The sequence below is a fragment of the Oryza brachyantha genome, chromosome 12 (assembly GCF_000231095.2).
Source record: "Oryza brachyantha chromosome 12, ObraRS2, whole genome shotgun sequence".
Classification (NCBI taxonomy): domain Eukaryota; kingdom Viridiplantae; phylum Streptophyta; class Magnoliopsida; order Poales; family Poaceae; genus Oryza; species Oryza brachyantha.
Window position 1 is genome coordinate 6272329 of NC_023174.2, and position 22738 is coordinate 6295066.

Genomic DNA, 22738 nt, shown 5'->3' on the forward strand with positions numbered 1-22738 from the left:
CTTATAGATTAGTCCCTCCAAACCAGACTCTAAACATAATTAATGAGGTATAAAAAAGTAATAAGATGCTGCTAAAGCAAGTGTGATAACATCCTATAAAAAGATTGATGTAATCTGCGGGCACTGCTTTTGGAGACGATATGAGTCAGTCAGGCACTATGAAAGGAGACCCGGAAAAAAAAAAGAAAAGAGATTGACGAAAAGAGATTCTGTTAATCACACTACTTTTTGTGTACCAACTTTGTGAGAAACAAAACGTGGAATAATCTTTTCTGTAAAATCCATGACTTTAATTTGCTGACACTGCCGTTGCTTAGCACTAAGTAGTTACTGTATTGGAGGCCTGGAGCGGCGCCGAAACAAAGCTGAGGTAGGTTGGTGGAATTTATGCCTTTCTTATCTTTCCAAATTATTCTGATGATTTATTCCTCCTGACAGGAACCTGCCAGCATGGTCTTTTTATATTCCTGATGGTTTATGCTAGCTTACGGTAGATCTCACCAAAGATCTTCAGCAGTCTAATAATATAGCCAACAAACTGGTTATAAGATTTCTTATAGCCAGCTCTTAGCCCACCCATATTCTAGTTAGCTTTTCATTAATGTAGGACCCACATGTCATTCTCACATAATTTCTTGGCTCTTGTACCCGAGCTGGTATAATAGCAGCCTATAAGCCAACTATAAACATATTTTAAAAGAATAAGAGGGGAGAGAAGAGAGGTGGGCTACTAATAATTTGTAGCCAGCTGCACACGGACTTCAAGATAGGGTGTGTGTATGACATTTGGGACCATGTACTAATGTTTTGTAACTAACTATTGTATGAATTGACTATTCGATTGACTATATTGAAGCTAGTAGTTGGCTATGCTATTCAACTTGCTCTAACAGTGAGGGTAGGTTTTGCGAACTTGCGAAGAAGATGCCATCGCCATGACACAAAGCCCTAAGTGCTGGTTGGGAATCATGCGTAGGAGCCATCTAGACGACACTTATGAATGATACCGCCATCCATTAGTCATTAAAAATTGGCACCTTCATCCTACCACGGGTCGAAAAAAGAAGCCAACTCAAATTGAGCCAACCGTTCCTTGTGGCTGTAGTAGCCCGAGGACAACTGCGATGGCTAGCTTGCCGGTGATCGGCAGCAACATGCATGCATTGTAGGCTGGCTGGTTGTGTAAGAGTTCACTGATCTCATGGTTGTCGTTGGTGCAATCTGACGAACGAAGCCTATGGTGCGGGGTTACTTCAGCATAAACCGCATGATAGAGCAGGACCTCAACACGTCACGGTTTGTCACTTTGTCATCTGCTGCATTGGGACTGTCCCCTCCGGGCATGACTCGCTGCTGTCCATCCAAACCTGCAAGAACATCGTTGACCTTGGCCTCTCCACTGACTCGTCCCGTTCGCCTGATTTGGCATCCCTAACTTCCTCGCTGGAAGATGTGGCAGTGCGGGTTGAGGGAGAGATGGAGATGGGGATGGAGAGAGTTATGGGCTAAGGGGGCAGAGAAGGAGACACATGTAGGCTACAGTAGCAGAAAACAAAATTTTACATCGCATAAACCAAGAACCATGCAGGAAACATGCATGTAGTAGATCATGGATCATTATCGCATGGCACGTTGTGCAGCGAAAGAAGGTACTAAATAGCTAAAGTAGTGTCCGACAATCTAATCCGCATGTATAGGGAATGAATGTCATGCACGGATGTGCTAGCGTCCGCGCGCGACTAGGGTTTTGGCTTGGGAGGAGAACTGGGTAACGGCTAGGGTTTTCACACATGAACCAACCTCCTTGCCTCTATATATATATAAGACTCGAAACCAAGCCTCCAAGACCCATACGAGTCCGATTCAAATCGCTTATCTGAACTGAGCCCGAATTAGATCAGTATCCAACTCTCATATTCCAGCCAATTAAGTGTGTGACCCATATGTTCACGAATACTTGGTTTGAACTTGAAAACTCATTTTCGGTGCACCTGTCAACAGTGGCTCCAAACAAAACATATTGACCCACTGAGTATCCATAAAGATCACATTCTGAACCTATAGTGTATCTCTGTATTAATCCCTTTGCCTCAAAATATTGATTAAGCTCAATGCTAGATATGTGACATTTTTTCAATAGCATAACTATTCTCTCAATCCTATAATAGATTACTTAAATTGTTTGAGTTATCTATCTTAAACAACAATTCATGATAAATATGTAAATATTGTATGTGATACATACCATCTCTATGATTACCTCTGTAGGATCGAAACAGAGTTAAACACACTTACCAAAGGGGGTGAATGGTAGGTAAAACCAAGACCCAAAAATCTTCTAGCGGAAATAAAAGGTTACCTCTAGGTAGCCGCTCCTGCGATTACCTCTGGTAACGCCGTCCTATGCCGCCAATCTGTTTGCGCCGCTCCTGAAATGATCGCGTCACTCCTGTGCCGCCGATCAGATTCGTCGAGATCCAGAGAAATAGCGGTAGATGAAAGCAGAATATGTAGATTGAATGCTCTCAACTTTATTGCTCAACTAGTATTTACAAAGTGCAACAATAGCACTCCTCTGAAAATTGTTGATCTAGAATCAATAACTATTCAACTCTAATTTTCTAATTCTAAATCTCTAAAATACACACCAAGGATATACCCCTCGTTCCCTATTTATAACAAAATAATCCGTCTCTGAATCTATCTCAAACAATAATTAATCGACTTTTTCTCGGACTCGGCAACCAGCCGCACGTCCGTCCAAAACCAAATCCAACAAAATTCACGTACTGCATGCTGCTCCCGTACGTGCATAGTACGCATATATGTGCTAGAGTAGCACACAGTACAGTACAGTCCGCTACAATAACGATACGATACAGTGTCCGAGTACTGTACTCTGTAGCACCCTTTCGTTTTCCGTTTTTCATCTCCTGTTTACTTCGCGATTTTTCCTCATGTGAAGCCCATTACGATTTCATCACTCACGGTGTTTCTCCACCATGTGCCATCTCGTATTCAACATCGTCACTCGGCATCCTTGATCGTCCGGACCTCAGCTCCTCACTGAGCTTAGCCACGATCACACCGCCGGAGACCGATATTGACCTCCGAGAATCACGACTCTATCCAACCATGTCATATGGCATCCCGACCATCCAGACCTCGGTTTCTCCCTAAACTTAGTCACGGTCCTCATCCCGACCATCCAGAGCTCAGTTCCTCCGTAAACCTAGTTATGGTCCTCGCCATTGACCACAGTTGACCTCAAGTCACCTGCACACATAGGAACAAACCAACTGCTTCCGGGCATAGATATCGTAACCTGACCCACATTAGTCACACACACTCACACCAACACTACAACAGTTTCTAAACCAAATCTATCAATTTACAAGCCAATTGTTCATCACACAATATTGATCATGACTATGGTCTTACAACCTAGAGGGTATATCACTAAACAGCGGTGCATGGTGAGGGGGTAGAGAAGGAGGGGACGAGGTAGAGAGGGACGACAGAAATCGGTGTTTGGCTGGTAGAGATGAACGAAGATGTGGGTAAGGTGGAGAGGGGCAGACGACAAGGCAGCGTTCCGCTCGGCTCACGTCCATTGCAAAAGTGTCAAATTTTCTACACAACTATAAAAAGGAACAGTGGTCTGCTGCCACCACCACCTATCCTCACTATAGTTTTATAATTTAGTCCTCTAATTCTTGATATTAAAAACCAATTAAATATAGATTAATATCTATATATAAATTCAAATTAAGATGACTATTTTATATAAGAAAATTTGATAACACATCGTAAAATCCGTAGCAAAGTACGGATATTTAACTAGTTTTTAGAAAAATTGATACCTGTAACATGTTTGTGCCGATTTTTTCTTTTTTTTTCATTAACTAGCACCTATTAATATATTATAGGTGCTGATTTTTTTTTAAAAAGACAAGCACCTATAATATGTGGGTGTCGGTTTTATTTTTTTAACACATGCAGATAAAAAATGAGCCACAGGTGTCGGTTTAGACTTTAGAGCTGGCACCTATAGGGCCATCACCGGTCATCACCTATTAGACGTTCACCAGCACGGGATCCCTTATCTCTAACAGACTAAAAGCATCATCTATATCGGGTAGCGCCCCCGTCAGTCAGCAAAGGTCACTGATGTGTGCTAAGATCTCAATCAGGCACAAGCCCGTCACCGATGGATATTATCTCAATCGGGCCGAGTAATATGCCCGTCAGAGATAAGCTTGACCAAACCGTGCGAGTCAGACCTAGCCCGTCACGGATATCCTATCTCAATCGGGCTAACACACAAGCCCGTCACTGATAAGTACCTATCTCTATTGGGCCGAGAAAGGAGCCCGTCACAGATAGATTTGACCCATGTGAGGACTAAAAATTGACCTGGCTCGTATGAACTTATCTCTATCGGGCTCAAGCCTTAAGCCCACCACAGATGATGATATCTCTACCGGCCTATTCTAGAGCCCATCCCAGATGACTTTATCCCTAACGGGCCTAGGTTGTACGCCCGTAAGTGATCAGTAGGTTAGTAAAAAAATAAAATTTGTATTTTTGGCTAGACTCAGGCTTTTGCTAGCCATGCCCGCTGCGAAAATACAGAATATATACAAATTTATCGATCCCAGCAATCCAGATTTCAGTCCATTCCCATCACATATATATACACATTTCAGTCCACTCACATAATCCATCACGGCAAAAGCAATTCACAGCATATTATACAAATACATTCACATCCTTTATGGCCCACCAAAGCAGAGTTATGAACTAAAACAAGTTAAGATGTAATCAATTAGTAACCCAGACATTATACAATCTAGAAAAACAAATAATACATATTAGATCAACTTAAGTGCAGTAATTGTCAAAGCATTGTAAATTTATGTCGCAAGTACGGACTTAATTACAACTCTTGTTCAACACAATTCAATGATTATATAATTACACAAATAGATGTTTGTCACAAGCATTGGAAATGTGGAAGTATTCATGGACGAGCTAGCTAGCACTTGACTCTAAACATTCCCTTACTTGACAAGATATCATCAAGTATGAATCGTGCTATCTCTTCTCGAATGATATCGAAGTTGTTTTCCGGCATCTTTAAAAGTTTATCCTGCATGCGAGACGCAAAGTTAGTCTACATACGTTGCGAGTTATCGTCCTACGTACATAATAAACAACCGAAACACACACCTCAAGGTCGAGCAAGGCCACCTTGTCTGCGAAGCTTCTCATGTTATGGCAAACGTGGAACCCACACTGGTCACCGACTTGTTGACGTATTGGGAAGTCTTTCTTGTGACCGAGTGTGGGATGCCCGTCCTTATGCCTTCCGCCTTTTGCCATGTACTTGACCCAGGCGTCATTGAAGGCAGCTTCGATCGCCGTCCAATCATATATGTTTTTTTATGTCGGAGTTAAGGTAGTAAACCAAACTCCACTTCGGCACTATGACCAGAATAATCCAATGACCCCTACGACATAAATAAATTGATAGTTAAGTACTTAGAGATATGCATGTCATCGCCTTTCATGGTAAGTAGGGTGCACGCTTACTGTTGATTGTAGGCACACATAAGAAAGTCCTTGTCTTGACGGGACCATAAGCAATCATACAAATACTCTACCATGCTAGCTCGATCGGTCTTCATAGTGGTCTCGCTGACGACAGACGGATCGAGCAAGGCAACATGGGGTGCATGACGATGGACATGCTTCCAAGTCAACCTATATGCAAGGAAAGGATCTGAGTAAGTGTAATATATAGTTTGTTATTACCATATTTCATACGCAACAATACTTACAAGGAGTAGCACTTAAGGAGGTTGGTGTCGATCGACTGCAACCTGTAGAGGTCCCACAGATCTCTGAAGTCTACAACGATGAAGCCCGGAGGCCCGAGGAATGGCTGTGTATCGTGTTGCCCCGTCATCGAGGTCTCTCTATTCTTCCTCCTTGAATTAGTTTTCTCCATGTAGTACCCGTGCAACTCCTTGCATGCGTCGCCCATCTTCGTCCCCTACCAATGGCAGGCGTAACGTGAATTCGGTTGGAGGGTTCTGACGAGCCGACGCCTTGCCGAGATCTAGCTTCTTAGGAGCTAGGATCGTCCCTTCCACCTTGTCTCTTCCCTTCCCTGTTGATGTCCCTTTTTTGCGGGTATCAACCAGCGGTGGGGAAGATTTTGTCCTCCTGAGCTTCTTGGCAGGTGGGGGAAGTTGTGCAAAACTGTCTACCTCAGGACCCTCTCCACCAAAGTCAGTATCGTATTGCAACTGCGGATCTTCAATGGCAATAGGGGCAGATAAAAGAGTTGGGCAGGGAGGTGGCGGCGGTGGACAAGTACTTGGAGCTGGCCTAGGAGTTACATTGATTTGAATGTTGTCCTTTGGCCATTGAATGAACGTCCCACGTTTAGATCCAAGTGTTAGAATCTCGTCATTCGGTGGGTGCGGGAGAGTGAAGATAACCCAATCGGGCTTCACTAAGTCTACTTGAACTTTGGCATGCCCGCTAGCAGCTGGGCCCCATGCACTCGGGTCTCTGGAGTAGGTTTGAACGCACGACCCTCCGTGGCAGGAATTGCCACTCCTTGTGCCACCTTAACGACTAGGGTGCACGGGGTGGGTTCCTACAATACATTTCATACGCACTATTAGAATGTGACATAGTGCATTATACTGCTAATACACCAAAAGAAATGTATGTTGGTTGTACCGTTATGTTGTCCACCGTCGTGGCGGGCGGTGGTGGTTCTGTCGCCACCTCAGTTGAAGCGCAGCTGCTACGCCTCTGCGTGGGGCTCGTCCCTAGTAAGGGGCCGGGAGCGGGCTCGCTTTCCCTTAAGCGTGCCTCGACCCGAGCCTCCACTTGTAGGATCTTCGAGGTTAACTCTTCTCTAAGCTCGTTTCTAATCTCCTCCTGAAGCTGTTCCTTCAGACGTGCTACTTTCTCTCTCTTGAAGGTCTTGAGCTTCCTATATTGCCACCTGTATTCAGGAAACCCGAACTTCCATGGAATGGTGGCGCCAATGCCCCGTGTCCTTCCATGATGTTCTTCCGTTCCCAACGCTTTACTGAGGATGTCATCCTCGCGTCGTTGTGAGGACGTCGATTGAGAGGATTGTCGTTCAGCAGACAAGTCCACCTGTAGTAACGTTGGTTCTAATTAAATCAAGAAGACAATACATTGAAAGTTAACTGTAGTTATGTTTGAAACTTACGATCTTTTGGTAGACCGCCTGATCTTCGGCATTTGGGAACATACGTGTTCCATCGCTATTCTTCTTCACCCTAGCCCTTGCCCAGTTCCTGGCTCGGGTACTCGGGATGTCACCAAAAATAGGAGGGGTGTTAGATTCTGCAGCAGCTTCATCCTCCTTGATCCATTCTGTCGTTTTCCCGGCGTACCCTGCAGTCCCGAGCCGATGCGGGTGAATGTTTCTTACTTGTAGATTCCTATAGGCTGCACGTTTTGCCAGAGACTCAGGCGTTGACTTCGCGGCATGGAACTGTTCCCACGCTTCCTTGGTGATGAACGGGTACTTCTCATACGGTTCGACCTTGGCGGGGTTCATGACGTACTCGGTCACTGACGTGGTCTTGAAGTTTTTCCACAAGTTGCACATCTTGCAGATAGCCTGCTTCTTTAGTCTAGCCTCGGCCTCACCGAGGTACTCAAAGCTTTCCTTGAATTGCCTCCAGGCCTCCTCTTTTTCCGACTGTGGGACCTGGTCAATGTGGTCCCTCGTAATTGTGAAGTTTTGTCTGCCTAGGACTCCGTATATAGTTGAGAACCTCTTGACCGCTTTTGGAGGAGCTGTGGGAAATTCGAGATCATCCACATCCGTTATGGTGTAGACTTCCTTAGGAATCCTATTCTGGCTCCTACGAGACCAGTTCGATTCTTTCTGTTTCATTTTCTGTTTAACTGTTGTATGATAGGAATGTTAAAAACTATTGGACCGTTGTGCGATAAGACCTAGATCTACCTTACTAGGCAATGTTAAAATGTCATAAGTACTATGTCGCGACATACGCACACCTAAAATCCAAAATGTTTCATATACATTGTGTACGGTAGTTATTATAGGGTAACTAATGATGTCTCCGTGATGGAAATTCAGACCGTGCGCTACTAGGACGTAAATATCACGTCCACCTCACGCGACGGGCGTGCATATTTCTTGACACTTGTTTGATTTGTTTTATTTACATGTCCCTCAAGACGTGTGCACCCCCACCGCGATGAAGTGGACGTGATAGTTACGTACTACTAGCGAAAGGTCATATTTTCCACCACGGAGTGTACATTAACTAGCCTACAATAACTGCCGTTACAATGTTCTCTACCTGACATCTCGACATATTAACAACGAAGTAAGCAAACGACAGATTTTTTCTTTGGCCTTAGCATGCCAGTCAACTTCAGCCTAAGACGTGCCCGTCAAACCGCACGAAGGCGATGACCAAATGTGTTACACATCTTAGGAACTAGACGAGATGAGCTTAAGGCTGACCAAAAATTCTCGTTTGCTCACGACATCATCAATTGGACACAACCACTATTTGTATTTTCATATATTTCAATCTAAGAACAAGCATCCATATGCATACTTACATCATTTTTTTCATATAGATTCTTTATTTAAAGACAGCATCATATATATTCTTTTATTTTTCATCATATATTTCATAAGGAGGAGGGAGGCGGCTCACCTGCGGTGGTGCCGACGACGGGGACGGCGGTGGCGTGGGGAGGGGTTGGGAACGGCGGTGCGGGAGTCGGGGAGGGCGTCGGCATGGGGAGGGGTCGGGGATGGCGGCACCGGAGTCAGGGAGGGCATCGGCGGCCTCGGGAAGGCGGTCGCCGGCGGCTAGGACGGCGGCGGCGTGTGGACGGGTTGGGGACGGCGACGGCATGGGGACGGGTTGGGGACGGCGGCGCCGGAGTCAGGGAGGGCGTCGGCGTGGGGAGGGGTCGGGGACGGCAGCGCTGGAGTCAGGAGGGCGTCGGCAGCGTCGGGAAGGCGGTCGCCGACGGCTAGAAGGACGGCGGCGTGGGGATGGGTTGGGGACGGCGGTGCCGGAGTCGGGGAGGGCGTCGGCGTGGGGAGGGGTCAGGGACGGCGGCGCCGGAGTCGGGGAGGGCGTCGGTGGCCTCAGGAAGGCTGTCGCCGGCGTCAGGGATGGCGGCGGCGTGGGGACGGCTTGGGGACATGGCGCCGGAGTCGGGGAGGGCATCGGCGTGGGGAAGCAGGTGGCCAGCGTCGGGGACGGTGACGGCGTGGGGAGGCCTCGGTGGCAGCGGCGTGATGGGGCTAGATTCGGATCAGTGAGGGTGAGCGTGTGAGGAGGGTGGGCTAGCACCTAAACCCTAAATCAGCGTATCTCTGACGGGCATTGAGCCTAAGCCCGTTAGAGCCTTGCCTATCTCTGACGGGCGTCGAGCCTAAGCCCGTTAGAGCCTAAGTCATTTCTGACGGGCTTAGCTGCACGGCCCGTCAGAGATGACCAAACCTCAAACGGGCTTTTTGTTAACGCCCGTCAAAGATAGAGTAACTATTACAATTCGTATCATACAAATTGTTAAAATTACTATTACATGAAAAACAGTTTGAAGAAAACCATTTCTAGTAAAGGTGCTATTAAGTTTGTATTAAATTTTACTAACAGAAACAATTTGTTTTAATTTTAGAAAATCATACCTATACTAAATTTGCTATTAAATTTTTATAAATCACAGAACGATAATATTTCGTATGTCATATGTAGTTTGAAGTTGCTATTACTTTACCGAATTCATATCATTAAAGCACAGATGCAAGGTATATTACACATAGAGTTCATTTACAAAGATATGCATTCTGAATGGTCTGAACGAGCGTACGCCACATCATCTTCGGGATCGTCTTCGATGTTGATTTGAGGTCTCACATGAAGGTTCTTGTTGTATTCTTCCCCATCCACGACGTTGTCAACCCCAACAATTCTTCGCTTGCTATCCCTAACAACATGAAGCTTCTTGTTTGTAGGGTCTTGTACGTAGAAAATCTGTTGGACTTGCTTGACTAACACAAATGGTTCATCGACGTATCCAATTTTGGCTAGATCGACCAGCGTGAATCCTTCCTTGTCGACTTTCACACCTGTGCAGATATTGACCTAGGTACAACGAAACAAAGGCACTTATAATTAGTCGCATACATCTAACTTCGAACCATCGCTAAAAAAGAAAAATATTAGTTAATATTTATTTGCATGCTTGAAATTTTAGAGTGCTTATAATTAAAGCAGGTATTAGTTAACCTTTATACTTACTTTATGATTTTTAGATTCTCTTTAGAAAACAATTACAAAAATTCGCCCCCTTACACCTCCCACCAAAATTGTGAACAGTGGGACAGCTTCAGACAGCAGCCGGGTCGAATATTTATAAAGTGCAAATAATTATCTCAATCGGGCCACATTTCGAGATCTCTTACGGGCCACCGATTATCTCAATCGGGCGCAGCAAAAGAGACCGTCACTAATCGAAACAATCAGTGATAGGAGCTTGGTCATCTCAATCGGGCAATCTCCCGGACCTGTCAGAGATGATGGTCATCTGTGACGGGCCTGGTAACTCGGCCCGATTGACATGACTTGAACAATCTCAATCGGGCTTACCTTTGTGCCCGTCAGAGATAAGTACCATCTCTGACGGGCTTTAACCATGTGCACCTGACTTACGGCTGTGCGATTACATCTACAACAGGCTTATTTTAGGCCCGATTGAGATGCCTATGTTCTGACGGCTCAAGTAATCCAGGCATGTTTTGGACCGTCACAAATTGGAGGATCTGTACTAGTGGTTGTGTGGCAGTGTATAGCTAAAATATGTTAGAAAACAAGGTGAGGCAACTAAAAACAATTTATGGGTTAACATTTATCATTGAATTCTTAGTGGTTTCAAAACCAACTCTAGGGAGTAAACCTTCGTTGAAAATGTTCCAAATTCAAGTATAATATCATGTTTCAATAATTAAATTTTGATCAATTCGATTAGCTAACAACAAAAGATGATGAGTGCCGGGTGCATGTCAATGGTATGAGATCAGTTTCCATTTATTCTTCAATGCTTCCATATATGCACTTTACTGTGCCTCATGTTGGGTGATTTTTACAAACAAATTTTATATATGATTTTTAATATTATTTTAAATGCACTCTTAACTTTGTTATAATTAATTGATTTGTTTATACACTCAGATGATTATCACAAATCATCCAGCTATTCATCGCTCCAATATACTCAATTCACCTAAAAAGACCACACACAACATATTAGTGGATAGCACAGCACCAACTTCATGGGAGTACCTGATAGCAAGGAAAATTTTTTATTTTCCAGAACAAAAGGTACATAATTAGTGATTGAAACTTCCTTTTCTATAATGCTCATTTGAATTATTTATTTTAAGTTTGTTGTATAACTATGAGAACAATCACAAGTATCAAAGTCAATATCAATTATTCAGTGTGGTGTGTATTTCTTTAGCTGTCCGGGAATGTGAGAATCCAGTGATTTTTGCTTGAAACTTGTTTCATTCCAAGCTAGCTACTTTAATGTGCACAATTGTTTTAGAACTTCCCAAAATAATATTCTACCCTGATTTTAGAAACATCTCCCAGGCGAAGAAGTGATATATCAATGTACTTCTGTTGACGTCAAAATGTGAACGTTGATGTGTCACACACGAAGGCCTAGGAGTCAATCTTAGACAGCTCCAGTACAGGACCTAAATCTTAGAATGCGCAGGCGTGCTAGTCAATTTGATCCTGTAACTGACAAGATAAACAGTAAAACAAGCCGATCGGCTATCGAGCCGATAGGTAACTAAGAAACCAGCCGATCGGATACTGACGTAGCAACAATTAGCCGATAGGATGAGCTACCGGCTGTAAAAAGCTTGGATCGGCTAGAGACTTGATAGAAATAGACTTGAATTAAATATTAGACCAACGTAATCTGTCAAGTTACTTATTAATCTTAGTCGATCGGACGTACGAGCCCCTATAACCAGATCGAACCAAACATACATAGATCGGACTTAACCAAGACAATATGTAGTCGAGCACGATATAATTATAGGGAATATGAAGATCGGTAAGACTAATAAATAAACCAACGAATTACTTGGAATAAACAATGAATCATGTGTTACAATCAGCTAAACTCAACTTGCATGTAATTCTCATAAGCCGATGCAACATAAATAACTACCGATCTAACTAAATCAAGCCGATTGGTATAAAAAAAATAACACAGTAAGGCGATCGGCTATTCTGTTGATGTAGATATGATAAGCATTTAGATCGTTGGCTATAAACGACTGACAAACGACCAAGACCTGTAAAATATCTAGCCTAGATTGCTAAGAATAATCATAGAAGATCAGACCCAACTGAGATAGTTCAAGATTACGCCTAACAATATCAGGTTAGACACTAAACAGATCTATATCGCTATCAAGCCAATGAGCAAATAACTGATAACTTATCGGCTGGTACTCCGATAAAACGATGAGCAAAATACATCAATCTGATATAAACCATCTGATAAACGCAATCTATTAGGTTGGACCGAACCGAGATAGTACTAGATTGAATATGTCAAATAGCAAATATCAAACCAACGTAGATCGCCCAAAGTGTTCGACCAGGTCAACTCAAAACACAAAAGTGATCTAAGTTGAAACTGATACGATAACTAGCAATCGCACAACTAGATTAGAAGATCGGATCGAACCGAGACAGTTCCAATCTAATCGATGCGATTACCGTGGCCCGGCGGAACATAGGACTTACCCCTCCGTCGAAGATCAAGACGATGCAGCCCCATGTCAGGTGCCAAGTTTTTCCGGAGTTGAAACCTTGGAAGAGGGTGACGATACGCCGAGAGTAATTGATCTATTGATGTGTAGATGATTTACAATGACCCCGGGCATATATATTTATACCCTCGGGTGGATGCTAGTCTACGTTGGACACGACTCATAATAAATAAAAAGAAATAACAAATTCTATCTCTATCACGACACAGTTTCTAATATATAAAAGAAAATAAACAAGTCCTGATCGGACTCTAACCTCTTAGAGATAAAATAAAAATCCTAACTAACTCTAATTAATAGATAAAATTTACGCCGCCATGCCTTGGTCTTCACGATTCCCTGTTGAATTCGAACTCTTCCAGATAAAATTTCTGTCGACAATTGCACCTTTTCTCACCCAAATCCAATACGAAAATTTACCAAATTTTGGTGTTAACAACTTCCTCCGTCCCATATTAAGTATATTCCTAGAAAACTTGTGATAAATTAATGTGAAAAAAGTAATCCAAATACCCGTATTATTCGAGAGAGATCGGAGTGGGTTATGTTGTTACAAGGTAAGGTGGGAAGATTTTTTAATTTAAGGTGGTACTCCAAAAATATACCTCTTTTCTAGGAATACCTCCGAAATGATCATGGTTTATGTATGGTCCCAAAAGCTGACAGAAAGGTTAATTCTGCCTTTCCTCATCTTTATCAGCGCGAGTAGTATCTTTGAAAAATACTATTGTATTTACAATAAATTAGATAATTCAATTACACCGAGATTTTAGCGAAGAATTACTCTGTTCTCGTTACCATTAGAACTCACAGGTGTCATTTACCAGTTAGTGAACGACCCATTGGGGATCAGTCGTGGAATTGGTATGGACTATGGTATAAAATTTAAAGTTATTTGGACGTAAAACAATAAGTTGTAGTTTCAAAAACATACAATACAAGAAATGGCACCAACAAGTATGCAATCGACAATTATAAGTTCTAGAAAATTCCATCACATAAGTTCATTTATATATGAAAGTACTATCGTCATGAGTATTCCATCAACTAGATAGATACCATGCGCGTTGCTATAGGAGAACTATGTGATAATATAGTGCATATGAATTCTAAAATTTTTTTTTTATCTATTATATGATTTTTTTATGTGTTTATATATTTTTGTGCCTTTATTAATTATTCATAGGTTATAAATGGTTGGATTGTATGGTGTGTATTTTCGGGAAGAGATGCAACTTACACTCTTGATGAATCATCTAAAGTCTAAAAACAATTGAGATGATGTGAAGAAATGCAATTTACACCCTTGATGGATCATCATAAGGCTAAAAACAATTGAGATGATTTGGTTTAATTTACACCTTTGATGTATCATCCTATGGCTAAAAATAATTGAGGTGATGTGGTTTCATGAGAGAACAGAGAATAACATTAACTTTATAGAAAATAGAGATTCCAGTGCGCAATGGATCTACACCGTTGGAAATTTGTAGCCAATGATCTTTTATCTCATTTTGGATCTTGTAGTAACTTCAGAATTGTGTGCTACCATGCATCTATTTTACTTTATAAACGTTATTTAGTCTATCTTTTATTGGAATGAGTTGCGTGTTTGTCCTATCACCTTGTTTATATTTTTAGTTATGAGACTTATTGGTTGTGTCTCTAACGAGCATAGGCTGGAGATGTAATGAATTCCATTATCTAAAATTTTTTGTCAATCCCAATATGTTAGCCCAACCTAATTTTTAAATGCCTAAAATGCCCTCCCTTGAAGATGAATATCATGAAGGGGAAAAGAAGAATATATATTTTGTGAAGTCCCAAAGTACATCATCGACACAACAGACATAGGCTGAAGCGCTGAAGCTATCGTGTTGGAGCACGGTCTCCATGACCCGTTCGCCACTAGAGATAGCGCCATGCATGCTTGACATGGAGGGGTCAGACACCGGCCCTTTTTATTTCCAGGCGGGGCCGTAAGTGGCGCCGCCTGGAAAAAACGGTAGACAGACATCGGACCATTACCCACACGGGAAGATGCATTTTCCCGTGCGGGCGTCTTAAAACGACCGCATGGGATAATCGCATTTCCCCGTGCGATCGTGTTAACCCAACTGCATGGGATAATCATTTTCCCGTGCGGTTTTTAACCCAACCGCGCGGGAAAACGATTATCCCGTGCGGTTGGGTTAAGACGACTACACGGGAAAATGCATCTTCCCGTGCGGTCATTTTAAGACGCCCGCACGTGATGATGCGCCCATATATAAATTTCAGCTCGACCGCAACCTTTCCTTTTCACCCTCGTCAACGCCGCCTCCTCTCCTCCTCGCCATCACCACCGCCGATGCCTAGATTCATCATCATGACTTCTCCTCTAACCCAAGCCGCCTCTCCTCCTCCCTTGCCGATGGCATCGACGAAGAGGCCGCCAATCTCCTCCACAAAGAAGCCACCGACCTCCTTCCCCTCGACGTCGGGCTCCATGATGCCTCCTCCCCAAGACACCGGCCTCCACCAAGCCACCAACGATCTCCTCCACCAAGAAGCCACCGGCCTCCTCCCCCAAGCCGCCGACCTCCTCCCCCTCAGCGTCGCCGGCCACCAAACCGCTACTAGCACCGATCGCATCGGCCTATTTGATATGTGTGCAAATTGTGAGATGTGCTATTTGATATCTGGGCAAATTGTGAGATGTGGTATTTACAAATGTTCATCTTTTGATGTGTGAGATGTTATTTTTTTCAAATTATGAAATATTGTATTTGCTATATGTGAAAGTTGTGACATATGGAACTTGGGACTTAGAATGATATGTGAAATGGCTAGCATGCGCTAGGCCAAATGCTTGGGATAGCACATGCTAACCAAATGGGATAATCCATTATCCCATGTGGTTCCGTTATGTCGACCGCACGGGATAATGGATTATCATGTGCGGTTGGGCTACCCGCATGAGAAAATATTGATTCTCGAAGACCCTTGGGTGCAGACGGGTGGGACCTCCGCACGGGAAAATGCATTTTGACCGCAAAGATAAATTCAATCTCTATTTGTGATCGTTGCATGCATGGCAGTAAGCATGGTGACCACTGGCGGCCAACACGCCCTTGCACAAACAACAACTCATAGGCACGGTTGATGCATGGATTCCATGTCATTATATTAATATCATTGTAGGCATTGATACATGGATCTTACCCTTGTACCGAAACATATTCGTGCATCCAATGACACTATCACTATGATAGAGGACATGAACCCACATTCATCATGTCTTGGCCATAATGGTGACACCACTGTTGGTGTTAGGAACCATCGCATGATATCATACATACTTGTTGGAGTTGTTGCCGCTGTTGATACATCCTCATTCATCATTCCTTTTGCCGCTGTTGGCAAAAGGAAACTACTGAAGGATGAGTACATGACTAAAGTATATGTATAATGGTGTATTTGGACGTACGAGGTAACACTAATATAAAAATGCAAACATATAGAGACGTTTTATAGGTTCGGACCCCTAAGAGATAATACCCCTACTGCCCTTAGGTTGGGTGGTCGGTGCTTTGCACTCTATATTAACCTCATGAGTACAAAGGATGAGAAAACCATAATCTAGCCTGCTATGATGACATCGGCGTAGAGCGTGGGTACGGTGGTTAGCAATTAGTGATCTTTGGGCTTCTCTAATATTGGCTCAATAATATTGGACATGCAGCTTGGACTAGCTTATCCCACATTGAGATCCCCCGTGACTTGTTTTGGCATGTATTGACTTGCCTATTCCCTTCATATGAGTCTAGTATTATACTCTTGGTTGCCCCCTATTATAGTAGAATGGGGGTAATGTCACGCCCTGAGTTTTACCTTAGCCAAGAAATAATTAAATAATGCATTAAAAATAATTTGTTAATTAAAGTTCAGGAAAAATCCCTCTAAAAAGAACCTAATTCAATTAAATCGAGGTTCCAAATCAATTAACTGGATTTAAATTCAAATTGCAGAACAATAAAATTTGGCCAAACAAATTAATTTAAAATTCGGCAAAAGTGGGGTTTTCCTTTTTCCCTCCTTTTTCCTTTCTTTTTCCCTTCCTTCTCAAATTCGGCCGAAGTCCAATTTTCCTCGCTCTTTCTTTTTCCTTTTTCTTTTTCTTTTTCTCCTTCCCGGGCCGGCCCAGCCGAGCCGGCCCACTTCCTCTCGGCCGGCCCAGCCGACCGGCTCCGGCCTCCTCCGCCCGCGCGCGCCTCCGCCTGGGCCGCCGCCCGGCCCAGCTCGCTAGCTCGCCCGCTCGCTCGCCCGCGCTCGCGGCGAAGTCCGTCTCGCCTCCCTCCTCCCCTCGCGCCACTGACAGGTGGGGCCCACCTGTCAGCGACCGAAACCCCGCCTCCGTGCCAGCTCGCGCCCGCGCCGCGTCGCGCCGGCCGGGTCCGCCGCTGCCCCGAGTCCTCCGCTCGCGCCGCCACCGCAACCACCGCCGCAACCGCCGCCGCCGAGTTCGCCGCGTCGTCGACTCGGTCTCCACCGGCCTATCCGCCCTAGCCGGCGCCACCACCTATAAAATTCTCGCGCCGCCGCCCCGCCGCCACTTTCCCCTCTCCGCCCGAAGCTCCCCTCCGTCGCCGTCAGCCGCCGATTTCCCCGTCGGCCGTTGGACGTCGCCGCCCACCCGCGTCACCACCTCCGCCTCGGCTTCGCCGTCTCCCGCCGGCCTCCGTCGCTGCCGGTGTGCACCCGAGCGTCGTCGCCGCCCCTTCGTCCCTCCTGCCGCCGTGCCCGTCGTCTCGACGCCGTTGGCCGATCTCGTCACCGCGCGTCGCCAGCCGCCGCGCGTCTGCGTCATCACCTCCGCCCCGTCCTCGCTGACTTGCTGCCGTCCTCTGTCGCCGTCGGTGAGCCCTCCCCTCCTCTCTTCCTCTGTTTCTTCCACCGTCGCTGGGTCCCCTCGCCGCCGCGCCGTTGCCAGGTGTCGTGCCGCTGCGACGCATCTGCTGCCGGCCGCCGGCCTCCGTCCCGCGCCGTTGCCGCTGGTCGCGTCGTCGCCGTCGTCGTCAGGCGCCGTTGCCGCCGTCGGCCATGTGCCTCCTCTCTTCCTCGGTCCCCGCCTAACCGCCGATCCTTAGCACCGCCCCTCGCCGCGCCGTCGGTCGTCGCCGCCGTCCGCTGCCGTCGCGCCGACGTCGCCGACCACCGTTCGCCCGGCCGCCCGCCGCCTAACCGCGCCACCTCCTCCCACACGCAACCATCGCTCTGCTTCCCCCCGGTCGCGCCGTCGCTCGCAACGGTCGCCGCCGATCCCGCCGCTCCGCTTGCGCCGGCCCAACAGCCGCCCGCTTGTCGCCGCCCGACGTCGTCGCCGACGCCGTCGTTGCTGCGCCGTCGCCGCCTCCCCGGCTGAACGCCGCATCTCATCCCCCTCTCCCTCGCGACGCCGTCGCTAAGCTCCTCCGCCCGCCGCGCTGCTGGCTGACTCACCACCGCACCACCCCGTCACCGTGCCAGCCGTCGCCGCTGTTTTGCCGGTTGCGCCCGTGCTCTCGCCGCCTCCGCCGTCATCGCCGTCGCGCCGTCGTCGCTCGCCGGTCGTCGCCGTCGCGCCGTCGCCGTCGCGCCGTCGCCGTCGTCCCGCCGTCGCCGTGCGCCGCCGTCGCCGTGCGCCGCCGTCGCCGCGTTGCCCGCTGCTCCCGCCGGTCGCCGCCGTCCGCCCGAGCCCGCGTGCTCCCCTCCTCTCTGTTCCCCTCTCGCTGACGAGTGGGCCCCACCCGTCAGCCGTTCCCCGCGCCCGCCTCCTCTCTCTCCTCCCCGGGCCCGCGTGTCAGCCGCCCACTTCCCCTCTCTCCCACTGACAGGTGGTCCCCACCTGTCAGCCGTCAGCTTCCTCTCTCCTCGCTGACGTCAGCAGCCCCATTAATTGCACAATAATTGATTTAGGACTTTTCTGTTTAGCTAAAAACACAGATAATCTTCTAAAATTCATAAGTAATTCATCTAGTCTCCGTTTAGGTCCATTCAAGTTTCATTAATCCAGAAAAATGCCAAGAATCCATTAAAAATAGTTTCTTTCTCTGTTTCAGTAGTTTTATAGCCTGTTTTGTTGGTTTTGCCTTGTTTGTCGTAGGTCTTGACCCCGTCGCAGCGCCGTTCGTTCTCGAAGTCGTCGCCGAAGTTCCTCGTGGGTCTAAGCAAGGCAAGTGGCATCCTTCTTTGATCATATTGAACCTATGTTTATAAAATCCCCCGCTTTTACATTCAAACATGCATTGTTTTATGCAAATCTATTTATTGTATTTATCTATTGGGCATTTACCTTTATATCCGTTGATTCCCATTTATTATTGTCATCCCAGGGTTAATTTGACTAGATTAGGGTTAGTCAATGCTTAGCCATGCTTAGTTCAACTAGCTCACCAATTATTATTTAATTATTGTTGCAATTTGGTACACCTTCAATGGTTGTTATCATTATTAATTTCCTGTTGTGGATTAATACAACTAAAATATTGCTTATGGTGGGCTGTGGGTGCATGGTTTTGAGAGTCGTGCCCATGGCAATTAAGGACCGGTTCTCAGGAAACCCTGAAGGTCTTACACGTACTAACCACAAGCCAGAATGGGCAACGGTGAGACTCGTAATCTAGCTTGTCCCTATTCGACGTACCCAGGCAAGGGTAGGCCTGATGGAGTATGGACGGGCAATCGTGGTGTAACGAAAGTTTCTCCTGCTTCCGGATCTACCAAGGCACAAGAGGGGACTGCCCGACTTGGTGTAAAGGAGGGGGTGAAACCTGAAGTGTGGTGCGATTGTCTAGGGAGGGCTAGGTGAAAGGTCTTATCATGGTTTCCGTACTGAGGTATCGTGGTGATACGTTGGGGCATGGTAACATGCTTGGCAGCCATGTCTTGTGGGTAAAGTTGTACACCTCTGCAGAGTAAAACTATTCGAATAGCCGTGCCCGCGGTTATTGGGCGAACTGACAGACTCACTGGGATTAGTTGAACCCCTTTAATAATTTTATTAATCTTGGAACTGGTTTGACCCTGCGCAATGTGGTGTAACGTTGGCAGTGGTTTGGGTCTGTCGCAACGTGGTTTAACGTTGGACAGAGGGTTGACCCTGTCGCTACGTGGTGTAACGTTCGACAGCGGTCTGGGCCTGTTGCAACGTGGTGTAACGTTGGACAGTGGATGATTATTTTAATTGTTACTTTACTTTTATTTCAGTCTATTTTATTTACTGTTTTGCTAAATTACTGCAGCTTTGTGCAATTTAACCTTAGCCTATCCTTGATACCCTGTTGCATTCACTATTCTTCCCCTCTTGGGTGTTACTTGTTGAGTACGGTGGTTTGTACTCAGCCTTGCTTAATTTTCCCCCACCAGAGCAAGTGCCAGAGCCTGTGTCAGAAGAAGGTTGTTCCGAAGGTTGAAGTAAGGTTCAGTCTGCCGTCGAGAGTGCCTGTGGTGTGGAGCCGTCTTCGCTAGCTGAAGCTGAAGATTAGATGGTCTAGTCTTGTTGTCCTTTTCCGCTGCATTTCGATAGATAATTGTTTTTATTTGTTTTTAAGTCGTGGAACTGTATATTAATTTGTCATAGTGTGTACTCGGGCTGATGCCTGGACCGAGATTTAATACATACTATTGTTCAGAAATTTGGTGTAAATTTCTGGGCGTGACAGGTAAATAAGAATACGATTAGTGTATTCCTAATTAGACCCATGTAGGACAATGTATTGCTTTCATTCTAATATATCCATGCACATATAGTTTGTTTCTATATAGAAATCGGTATGTGGTACTCCTCTATCAATGTTCCCCTTTGGACATAAGGTTTGCACAAGGGATAATCCCTTCTATGCACATCAAATTTTGGCTAATCTTTTCTATGCCCCCGAATTTTGCTTACTTCCTTGTTTACTCACAAAATTTGGTTTTGATCCCTTCCATACCCCTCCCGTCAGTTGACCATTAGTTGACCGTCTAATTTCTATAAAATCAACCATTTTATCCTTTAGATAAACATATAAATTTATGAATTACATTATTGAAAATGTAAAAGTTTATCTCATGAGACTATTAGTAGTTATGAGTTTACTATGCGATATATTATTTATGACAAATATTATTTATAGATAATAGAATAAAAATATGTATTTATTTTGTTTCTAAAAATTCACAAAAATAAGGAGTTTTCATATAAAGATTGGACTAGCAATGTTCACGATATTTTTTAAGAGTGTTCCTGATAAAAAAATATTGTTCTATTAAATTTCAAATAAAAATAATTTATTATATTGTTTTATTTGAAAATTTATGTCAAAAGTTTCTACACTAATTATGTTTGTCTCATTAGTTACGTAAAATGCACATGCTATGCACTCAAATAAAAATTTTAATTGTTTTTCAAGCTCATATTCAACCTAAATCATCGAGGGCAGTCATTTGTCACAAACTTAACAGTGAATAAAGGAAAATCTAACAGCAAGGGCATGGAAGGGATCAAGTTAAAATTTCAGGGGTATAGAAAGGATCGGGTAAATTTCAGGGGTATAGAAGAGATTGAGTGAGTTTGCAGGTGTATACAGGGTATTTACCCTTTGCACAATGCATCATACCAGTGAGCGTGAGCCTTGATATGTTGGCAGCAAAGAGGTGAGTTGTCGTCATTGCTGTATTTTAAACTTTCTAGGGCAAGGCGATATTGTCAAACACTCTAATCAACAAGTTTGTTGATGTCACTAAGATCTCCAATTGCAGTGTCACGTACCACTCTAAGGGCCTAGGCAAAGGTGGCACATGGACGAGGACGAGCATAAGCAATGAGGAACTAGGGGCAATGAAGGCTAATGGTACTGGAGCACGACAATCAGCAGGCTTGGATGCTCAAGCATGGATATGCGTTTGTTAACACCAAAATTTGATAAGGTTCCTTAATGGATTCGATTAAGTAAAGGACGTGATTGGTCGATGAAAAGCTTATCCATAAGATTTTGAGTCCAAGAAGGGATGGTGAAGACCATGACATGACAGTTTAAATATATCTATATATTAATTAGGCAATGTTTAATATTTTCTTTATTGCTAGGAAAGTTTTGTGTCTGATTAGAACTATATTTCCTTTTGTCTAGAGGAAACATGTGTCTCATCCAATAGTGACTAGAGTTAGAGTTCGATTAGAACTTGTGTGTTTCCTTTTATCCTTTAGAAAATATGTGTGTGTCTAATATGAACTCGTATCCACCCATGGGCATATATATGTACATCTGAGGTCCTATAAAATATATCTACATCTACATAATACAGATCAATACAAGTACCGTGCATCGTCACCCTCCTTCCCAAGGTTTATCAACGGCGAAATTTGGCATCTGACACAAGGTTGCATCACTTCGATCTCCAGCAGAGGGGGAAGTCCTATGTTTTGTCGGGTCGTGGCGATCGTATCGGCTACATCATCAGAACTATCTTGGTTCAGCCTGATCTTGTGATCTAGTTGTACGATTGCAAGTTATCAATTAGTTTCAACTAAGTTGATCTGGTCAACCACTTTGGGTGATTTGTGTATGTAGATTTGATATTTGTTATTTGACATATTCAATCTAATATTATCTCGTTTCAGTCTGATATATTAGATTGCGTTTATCAAATAGTTTATATCGTGTCGATGTATCTTTCTCATTATTTTATCAAAGTTCCAACCAATAAGTTATCGGTCATCAGCTCATCGGCTTGATAGCAATATTGATTTGTTTAGTATCTTGCCTGATATTGCTAGATGTAATCTTGAACTGTCTTGGTTCAGTTCAATCTTCTAACATTATT